The 8115-nt window shown below is 50.6% G+C and overlaps 1 protein-coding gene across 1 annotated transcript in view; it reads right to left on the reverse strand.

The window, feature by feature from the left end:
* PTP4A2 (protein tyrosine phosphatase 4A2) overlaps positions 1-2993 on the reverse strand; it is a 30284-nt gene extending 27291 nt beyond the window's left edge. The window contains exon 1 of the mRNA XM_040467742.1: positions 2883-2993. The gene's annotated coding sequence lies outside the window, so the exon portion shown is untranslated. The remainder of the gene's footprint in view (positions 1-2882) is intronic.
* Between the last annotated feature and the right edge of the window lie 5122 nt (positions 2994-8115).

The raw sequence follows: 8115 nt of genomic DNA on the forward strand, positions 1-8115 counted from the left end.
TCATGGAGGGAGTGGTTTGACTTTTGCTGTTCTGAGTCAGAATATACCCAGTTCAGCAGTTCTAAACAATTTTTCATTTGTATAGGTGTCCTAAATGCTAGCTTTTTCCAGTTACTAAATATGACAAACTGTTGCCTTAGAAAGGTCTTAATGGTGATAATATTTTGAATCTATATAGTTCAATTTATAATTAACAAAGTGCTTCCACATGTATTTTCTCACTTGCCTTCACAATCTGAGTTAAATATCTCATACAGCTGAACAGAAAAGACTTTCACAGAGGAATGACAACTTCTAGTTGACTCTTAACCCCAGTAACTCTTTCTCTTTCCCCCAAAATAAAAAAACATAAAAGGCTGGTGGGTTTCTTTAATCAGACTTTCCTCTCCCAGACATATCCCAGGTGCCTCATAAAAACTATGTCTCAAAGCACACACCCTGGGGCCCCAAGAGTTTCAAGGCAGAATCTCCACCCACATAAAAGCCTAGCTTAGGCCCCAAAGAGCCTCAAGTCAGCATCTCCTAAATGATCCCTTTGCCTCTGGCCATCTAGTCTTCTGCATTAAATTCAACATTTCTCATCTGTAGAAGCTGCTGGGTCACTGTGTGGTTGAGAAACCTCAAAGTGAGACAACCTACTGCGAGGGTGGTGATGGTGTAGTGGAAAAACCAAGGACTCGAATCAGACAGACCTGGGTTTTTAATCCAGCTCCAATTCTTATTATCTTGTGACCTGGGACAAGTTACTTAACCTCTTTGCGTCTCTATTATCTCTTCATCTCATCACTGTAAGTCATTGAGGGCTCAGCACTGAATCCCAAGTGCCTGGCAAACAAAAACCACTCAGTATGTGCCAAATAAACGTAAATGAGGATCCCTACAACCTTCACAGTAGCTGTGAGATTTAAATGAGAGTGTATAAAAAGTACCTGGTGCACAACAGGCACTTAATACTAATTAGTCCAGTCCCCCACTGAATATTAGTTAACAATACTATTCACTACTTCTGAAAGCAGAGAGCATGGCATGCTAGTGAATGAGAAGGACACTCTAGAAAAAATATAATTTCAGACTTCTAATTACACGTAGATGCTTTGGTCTATAATTCGATTATGTCTACTATCAAAAGGACTACCTTCCTCTTTGCTTATCATATTGAAAGACTCCCAACTTCTAAGAAACTTATCATTAAAGTGTAAAATCCATACCAAATACTCTTTATCAAAAACCCCTACTTCCACAACACAAGAATCTGGCAAAGTCCATTAACAATGTCTATTCGAGGGGCGCTTGGGTGGCTCAGTCAGCTGAGTGACTGACTTCAGCTCAGGTCATGACAGCTCAGAGCCTGGAGCCTGCTTCAGATTCTATGTCTCCCTCTCTCTCTGCCACTCGCCCGTTCACACTCGATCTCTCTCTCAAAAATAAATAATCATTTAAAAAAAAAAAAAAAGTCTTTTCACTATCCAATATGAAACAATTTTTAAAATTTCAGATCAAAATACAGGCAAACAACTTCTCACCATCTTCACCAACACAAGTGATTCTGGAGCCTTAATAATGTTCCGCAGCCTTAATTTCCCTTTGCACATTGAACAAGGCATAACTTCACTCACTTCCTGTCTGAAACTACTGTAAATAACTACCATATTCTAATCCAGCACCAGTTGTAGTTTGGTGATTCCAAACAGACAAGCAGGTCTGTGGTGATGCTAGAACTGCTGAGCACTTTATATATTTGTTTCTTGACAAACTCCAGGGAATAATAAACTAGCCTGTGGGTCTTCATCATCATCATCATCATATTATTATTTTTTCTCAAGAGTTCTTCTCCAGAAGGGTAGAAAAGAGCCAAAACCTAACAAAAATTCTTTCCACTTACCTAACAATAAAATACCTTTCACCTGAAAAACCAGCAGTACTTGTACAAAAGCGTCTATGCCTCTGAACACTCTAAAGACAAGAGTCGAGGATCCTGGGCAATAGACAAGTTAGCGTTCAGAGGGCCAGACTAGGTTGGGATGAAGACCATGTCCTTGACAAATTTAGAAATTTATATGGATGTCATAAGACATGGGGGAAAACATTCACCCTCCCCCCCCCTTCTGAAAAAACACGACCGTTCTTTTAGAAATCGCAGAACCAGAAGATTATAGTGCCATTGGAATAGACTCCTATACCGTTTCCTCATACTGGAACCCAGGAACAAGACGCTCTTGGAAAGAACTCTCTAACCGAGGACACGCGGGTTCACTATCGCCATACACAGCGATCACGATCACGGAGAGTCTCCAGGATGCCCGCTCACACGCTGGACAATCGCAGGCACACCCTTCCACGCTCCCTCCTCTGCCATTCACCCTCTCCCCGTCCTCCCTCTCACGCACCACTCATATTCCCCCCCACTCTACCCCATACACTGACCGCTCTCTCCCTCTCCCGCTTCCTCACTCTCCCCCATTTACCCCTGTCGCCTACGCACACTCCCCCAACACACCCCCACTGCCCTCTACACTCCGCCCGCACTCACACACACACACTGACCCCGGACACGGCCCCCAACTCTCCCATCCACACCCCCCACTCCGTCTTCCTCACCCCATATGCACACCCAGCCCTCTCCCCAACTCACACTGTCCCCCTCATGCACGCACATTCCCCACACACACACTCCACATTCTTGCACACGCACAGTCCCCCCTTCCTCACCCACCCTCGTTCTCCACGCTTCCCGGCTGCGTTCCCCCCGCCCCCGGCCCGGCCCGGCCCTCCTTCCGGGGACGTGTCTCGGGCCTGCACTAATGGCTGCGGCGCCTCCCGCCCTCCCCTTCCCCGAGGCCCCGGGAGCCGGCGCGGGGGCCGCCCGGGAGGAGCGCACTCACGCTGGCGAGCTGGGGACTGGGCATTGAAGTCCGGCGGCGGCGGGAGCGAGGAGGCGCCTCTCTCCTCAGTCACCTCGGCGGCGGCGGCGGCGGCGGTAGCGGTGGCGGCGGCGGCGACGACTCCCCCCCAGCCTCGGCGCGCGACACCCGGCCCGGCCCGGCGGCGGCGGCGGCGCGTGTCCACGAGTCCGTCTTGCTGCTGCTGCTGCGGCCGCCGCTGCGTCTCCTGCTGCCGCCGCTGGCCCCGCTCCCGCCGCTGCCCTGTGGCGTCACCTCGCGCCTTGCCCGGCCGCCGCTGCCGCTCCAGCCGCTACCGGACGGACGACGGTTACAGCCCGGCCGATCGCGCCGCCGCCACCACCACTGCGCGCGCAGCCGGAACCAGCTCCTGCCGCCGCCCCTCAGGGGGCGCTGCGGGGCGCGGCGCGCGCGCCCACTGGCCCGCCCCCCGCACCCGCTGACTGGCTGACCGGCCGGCTCGCGGGGCGGTTGAGCCCGCCCACCTACCCAGCGGGGCGCTGACCCACTGCCCTCGGAGCCTCCCCCGCTCCTCCTCGTGGTTCGTTCCGCTCCGCGCTCCCGGCTGCGGAAGGCGCGTCCATGTGACCGGGGAGGGGGGGGGCGGAACGTGGCCTGGGGAGTCGTTCGCCCACACCGCGGCCCCCTCAACCCGCACCTGGGCGGAGGCGAGGGCTGGTGGCTGCTGTGTAACGTGCAAGGTCGAAGGGCTTTTTCCCGCATCCCGAGCCGCGAAGCCTGGGGCCAGATCCTGATGGGACGGGGCGGCGACCGAGCCCTTTGCCCGGGGATTTCCAGCTCAGAAGTGACAACCAGGGCAGCTCAGTACTTGGCTGCCCTTCCTCGAGGCCCCAAATAAATAGCGTGTGCGTCTGCAATTGTGAAGGATGTTTCTGCCTCTCTCCCCGCCCAACTCCGCGCGACACACACACACACGCACACGCACGCAAACACACATCCTACGAACCCTCCTTGACAGACCAAAATTCAAACTTCCGGGACGGAATATCTTGGGCAAGTTATTTCCTCTCTCTGAGTATTCTCAACTATTAAGTGGAAATAGTTAGCTACCTCATAGGGCTCTTTTCACATACCAGTGATATAATGTATGAAAAATGCCTGGGTTTCCAACCCAATGTCCCCTTTAACGACAGAGATTATCCTGGAGAATCTACTATTCTCTCTTGTGTTTGGAAGGTGACCATAAATTCTTTAATTCTTTGCCAGACCACGAGTTCTGAGTTTGGGTTTGGAAAATGTGGTCACTGGTGAGTTGGGAGAGTGGTCTGGGCCACTACTGGATGACAGCCAAAAAGAGGAATTCCAAACTGGCTTGGGAGGAAGAGGGGAGGCTCACCCATTAGGGTTGGGGAGGGGGGCTTGACCTCCCCTGTCCACCCTAAAATGTCTCACCTGCCCAGAAATGTCACCTGTCCAGAAGGGGCTCCTGCCCCTTAGGCTGCTTCCCCTCCACCACACACATGATCATCTGGCCCTGTGCGGAGAAGCAGTGGTCAGCAGTCATCATTAGGCCATCCCCACAAGGTAGACCTGGGGCATTGCTCCTGACCAGAAGGCTTCCATTAGAGCTTAGCAGTAAAAAGAAAGGTCTTATGACTCAGCCACATTAAGCCACAGAACAGAACCCAAGATGTTCACCACCAGCAGGTGGCCCAGGAGAGGGTATTCCAGGCCAAGGCTGGCTGGCAGGACTGTGTGGGAGTTGAGAGGCCCTCAAGGCCCTTGGATGAGGAGCACAGGCTCAGCTGCCATTTGCACTCTGTCTGCCTCCAGCAGGCAGCATTCTCTACTTCCCGGAAGCACAGACTTGAAACAGAGAACTGCCTCCTCCACAAAACTTGCGCTGAGTTTCCCGGCCATTGATTCTTCCGCTAAAGTCTCAAAACACCTTACGCAGTCCCCTGTCATAGCACTTATCATGTGTATTGTAAATGCCTATTTTCATGATTCTCCCCTCCTTCAATTGACCTACCTTGGGCAATCTAGTACATGGTTGAACAAACGAATGAATCTTCCCTCATCTAGCTCTCAGCCTGGCCCTAAGATGTCAGTAAATAATACAATATCAACTAAGGAAAACAATAATGGCTATGATAGTAGCTACCAATTATTAAGTATCTACACTATTCTTTTTTCTTTTTTTTAATTTTATTCATTTTCAGAGGCAGAGACAGAGCCCGAGCAGGGGCCGGGGCAGAGAGAGAAGGAGACACAGAATCTGAAGCAGGCTCCAGGCTCTGAGCTGTCAGCACAGAGCCTGACGTGGGGCTCGAACCCACAAACCCTGAGATCATAACCTGGACCGAAGCCAGGTGCTTAGCCCACTGAGCCACCCAGGTGCCCCACGTGTACAGTATTCTAAGCCCCAGGTAAATTGTTTTTAAATATATTATCAAGTTTACTCTTCAAAATAATACTATAAGGAAGGTATCATTCTTATTTTGTCTTTTTTTTAATTTTTTTAATGTTTATTTTTATTTTTGACAGAGAGAGAGAGACAGAGCATGAGCGGGGGAGGGGCAGAGAGAGAGGGAGACAGAATCTGAAGCAGTCTCCAGGCTCTGAGCTGTCACCACAGAGTCTGACACGGGGCTCGAACCCACAGACCGCGAGATCATGACCTGAGCTGAAGTTGGACACTCAACCTACTGAGCCACCCAGGCGCCCCTTTTTTTTAATTTTTTTTAAGTTTATTTATCTATTTGGAGAGAGAGAGAGAGAGAGAGCGGGGGAGGGGCAGAGAGAGAGAGGAGAGAGAGAAAATCCCAAACAGGCTCTTCACTGAGCGCCAGGCCCGACTTGGGGTTCAATCTCACAAACCATGAGATCATGACCTGAGCTGAAATCAAAAAGCCAGATGCTTAACCAGCTGAGCCACCCCAGCACCCCTATTATTCTCATTTTAAAAGGGATTAGGGGTGCCTGGGTGGTTCAGTCGGTTGAACATCGGACTTCAGCTCAGGTGATGACCTCATGGTTTGCGGGTTCGAGTCCCACGTTGGGCTCTGTGCTGACAGCTCAGAGCCTGCAGCCTGCTTCGGATTCTGTGTCTCCCTTTCTCTCTGCCCTTCCCCTGCGCACGTCTGACTCTCTGTCCCCCTCCCCCTCAAAAATAAATAAACATTTAAAGAATATTTTTTTTAAGGGGCAATTGGAATTTCAGAGAGATGAAGTGGCAGAACCAGGACTCAACCCAGGCGTCTGCCTCTGAAGCCCAAGTAAGCATATTAGTCTCTGACTCCAATCAATAATGGGTGTCCCTCAGAGTAAGCTGGAAACCCTTCTGAAGTGTTAGAAACACTGGCCTCCGAGAGTGAAAGGCCTGAGACCATGATGCCACCATACCCCCAGGACAGCAGGGGAATGCTCTAACCCCTGACATGAATGACCTTGTCCAAATGGTTTCCCAAGGAAGGCTGCACACCTCAAACAGATCAGGAACTGGGCTGCAGGCGCCTTATTATAGTTATAAACCACCCTTGGCAGTGAGTTTCACACATAATGAGTGCCCTGACTTCATCCACTGCCTTTGCTGAAACCTTCCAAGTGCCATTAGCTTATTAATCTACCCAGTGCCCCTGTGAGGCAAAGCTGGCATTATTCTTGGCTGATTTTATGGAGTGTTAGCTTCTGAAGAGCAGAAGCTGTGTGGGCCTGCCACACACAGGAGTTAGACGTAATGGCGATGTGGCAAAGAAACTGAGACCCTTGGAGAAGTGGTTTCAGATGGAGGTGGGGACACAACCCAGGTGCCTGGTTCCCACCCCAGGACTCTAGGCTGTTTCCTGTGGCATCTTTGCATTGCCATATAGTTCCTGGGTGGCCTTGGGAAGTTACTTCATCTAGTCTCAATCTCCTCATCTGTAAAATTGAAATGGTAACAGTGCTTACCTCCAAAGGTAGTTTTGAGCGTCACGGGAACCAGCGTATATAACTCAGGTAGAACCACACCCGACACATAGTGAGTGCTCGATAGGGGCGCCTGGCTGGCTCAGCCAGTAGAGTGAGCAGCTCTTGGTCTTGGGGTCATGAGCTCGTGCCTCACATTGAGTCCAAAAATCACTTAGATAAATAAAACTCAAAAAAAAAAGTGTTCGATAAATGTTAGCTACTATAACAACTATGAGAATGGTACTGGGCACTGTGGAATGAATAAATGGAATAAGTTTTGTTACCCCTGGTTCTCAGAGTCTATTTCAAAATTGCAGGCTCTGTTCCTTATTACTAGCTTTGCGACCTTGGACACGGGGCTTCACTTCATGAATGAACCGCTGTCTTCATCTGTGAAATGAGACAGTTCTGAAATGAAGGTCCTGAAGGTGCTTTGTAAACGGTCAAGCACCGTGTAGACACGAACCGTGGTTTTGCGCTATGACGGTACAGGAATCCCAGTTCTGCCCCTGAAATCCCTGACCTGTAAAGTTCCTTCATGTGTAATATGGGATGGGGATCACATCGCTCTCAGGGGGTCGTGGCGAAAAACATTAAATGATTAAAGGCGATATATTCTAGTGCCTAGCACGGTGGAGGTGGGCCATACGTGTTACTTCCCTAACCGCCAACGAGTGTTGCTTTTCAACGTCCTAAAGTAAAGGAAGCTGCAGGATGTGGTGGGAAATGTATAAAACCAATAATAGAGCTGGGATTATTCTTGCCACCGTGTGGCCTTGGGCAAGTTATCTAACCTCTCTGAGCTTTCAGATTCCTTGCCTCTAATAAGAGATAAGGTATGTCTACGTTGCAGTTTTAGGAAAACAAGACTGATGGACCAAGCACAGACCTTGCCTCAGAGGAGGGGCTTGCTCAATAAATGGGAACTACTAACCAATGTACTGGCAGACCTATGAACCACTCTTACGAAAAGGACCCAGTTGGAAGCAACGACCAAAATTCCCCAACCCGACACCAGACGCGGTCATGAGCTGCAAAATAAACGATCCAGCCTCTACAAAGTTCAGCTGAGCTTGGGAGGTGCCCGCCCAGCACGGCTTAGCATGTCTGGACCCCAAGGACCGGTCAGGAGAAGGCCAAGAGAGGACCCACCCCCTCCCAAAGTGATAACCGGGGAGGAGGAGGCAGGGGGAGGAAGGAATGTACTGATTCACCGCCCCACCCATCCCCTGCTTCTAATCTCTCTTCCGGAATTTTACAGCCCTCTTGTACTGGGGCGGAGGCGGAGGGGGCAGGGCCCCAG

The sequence above is a fragment of the Herpailurus yagouaroundi genome, unplaced genomic scaffold, assembly GCF_014898765.1.
Source record: "Herpailurus yagouaroundi ecotype Mexico unplaced genomic scaffold, PumYag 77, whole genome shotgun sequence".
NCBI lineage: Eukaryota > Metazoa > Chordata > Mammalia > Carnivora > Felidae > Herpailurus > Herpailurus yagouaroundi.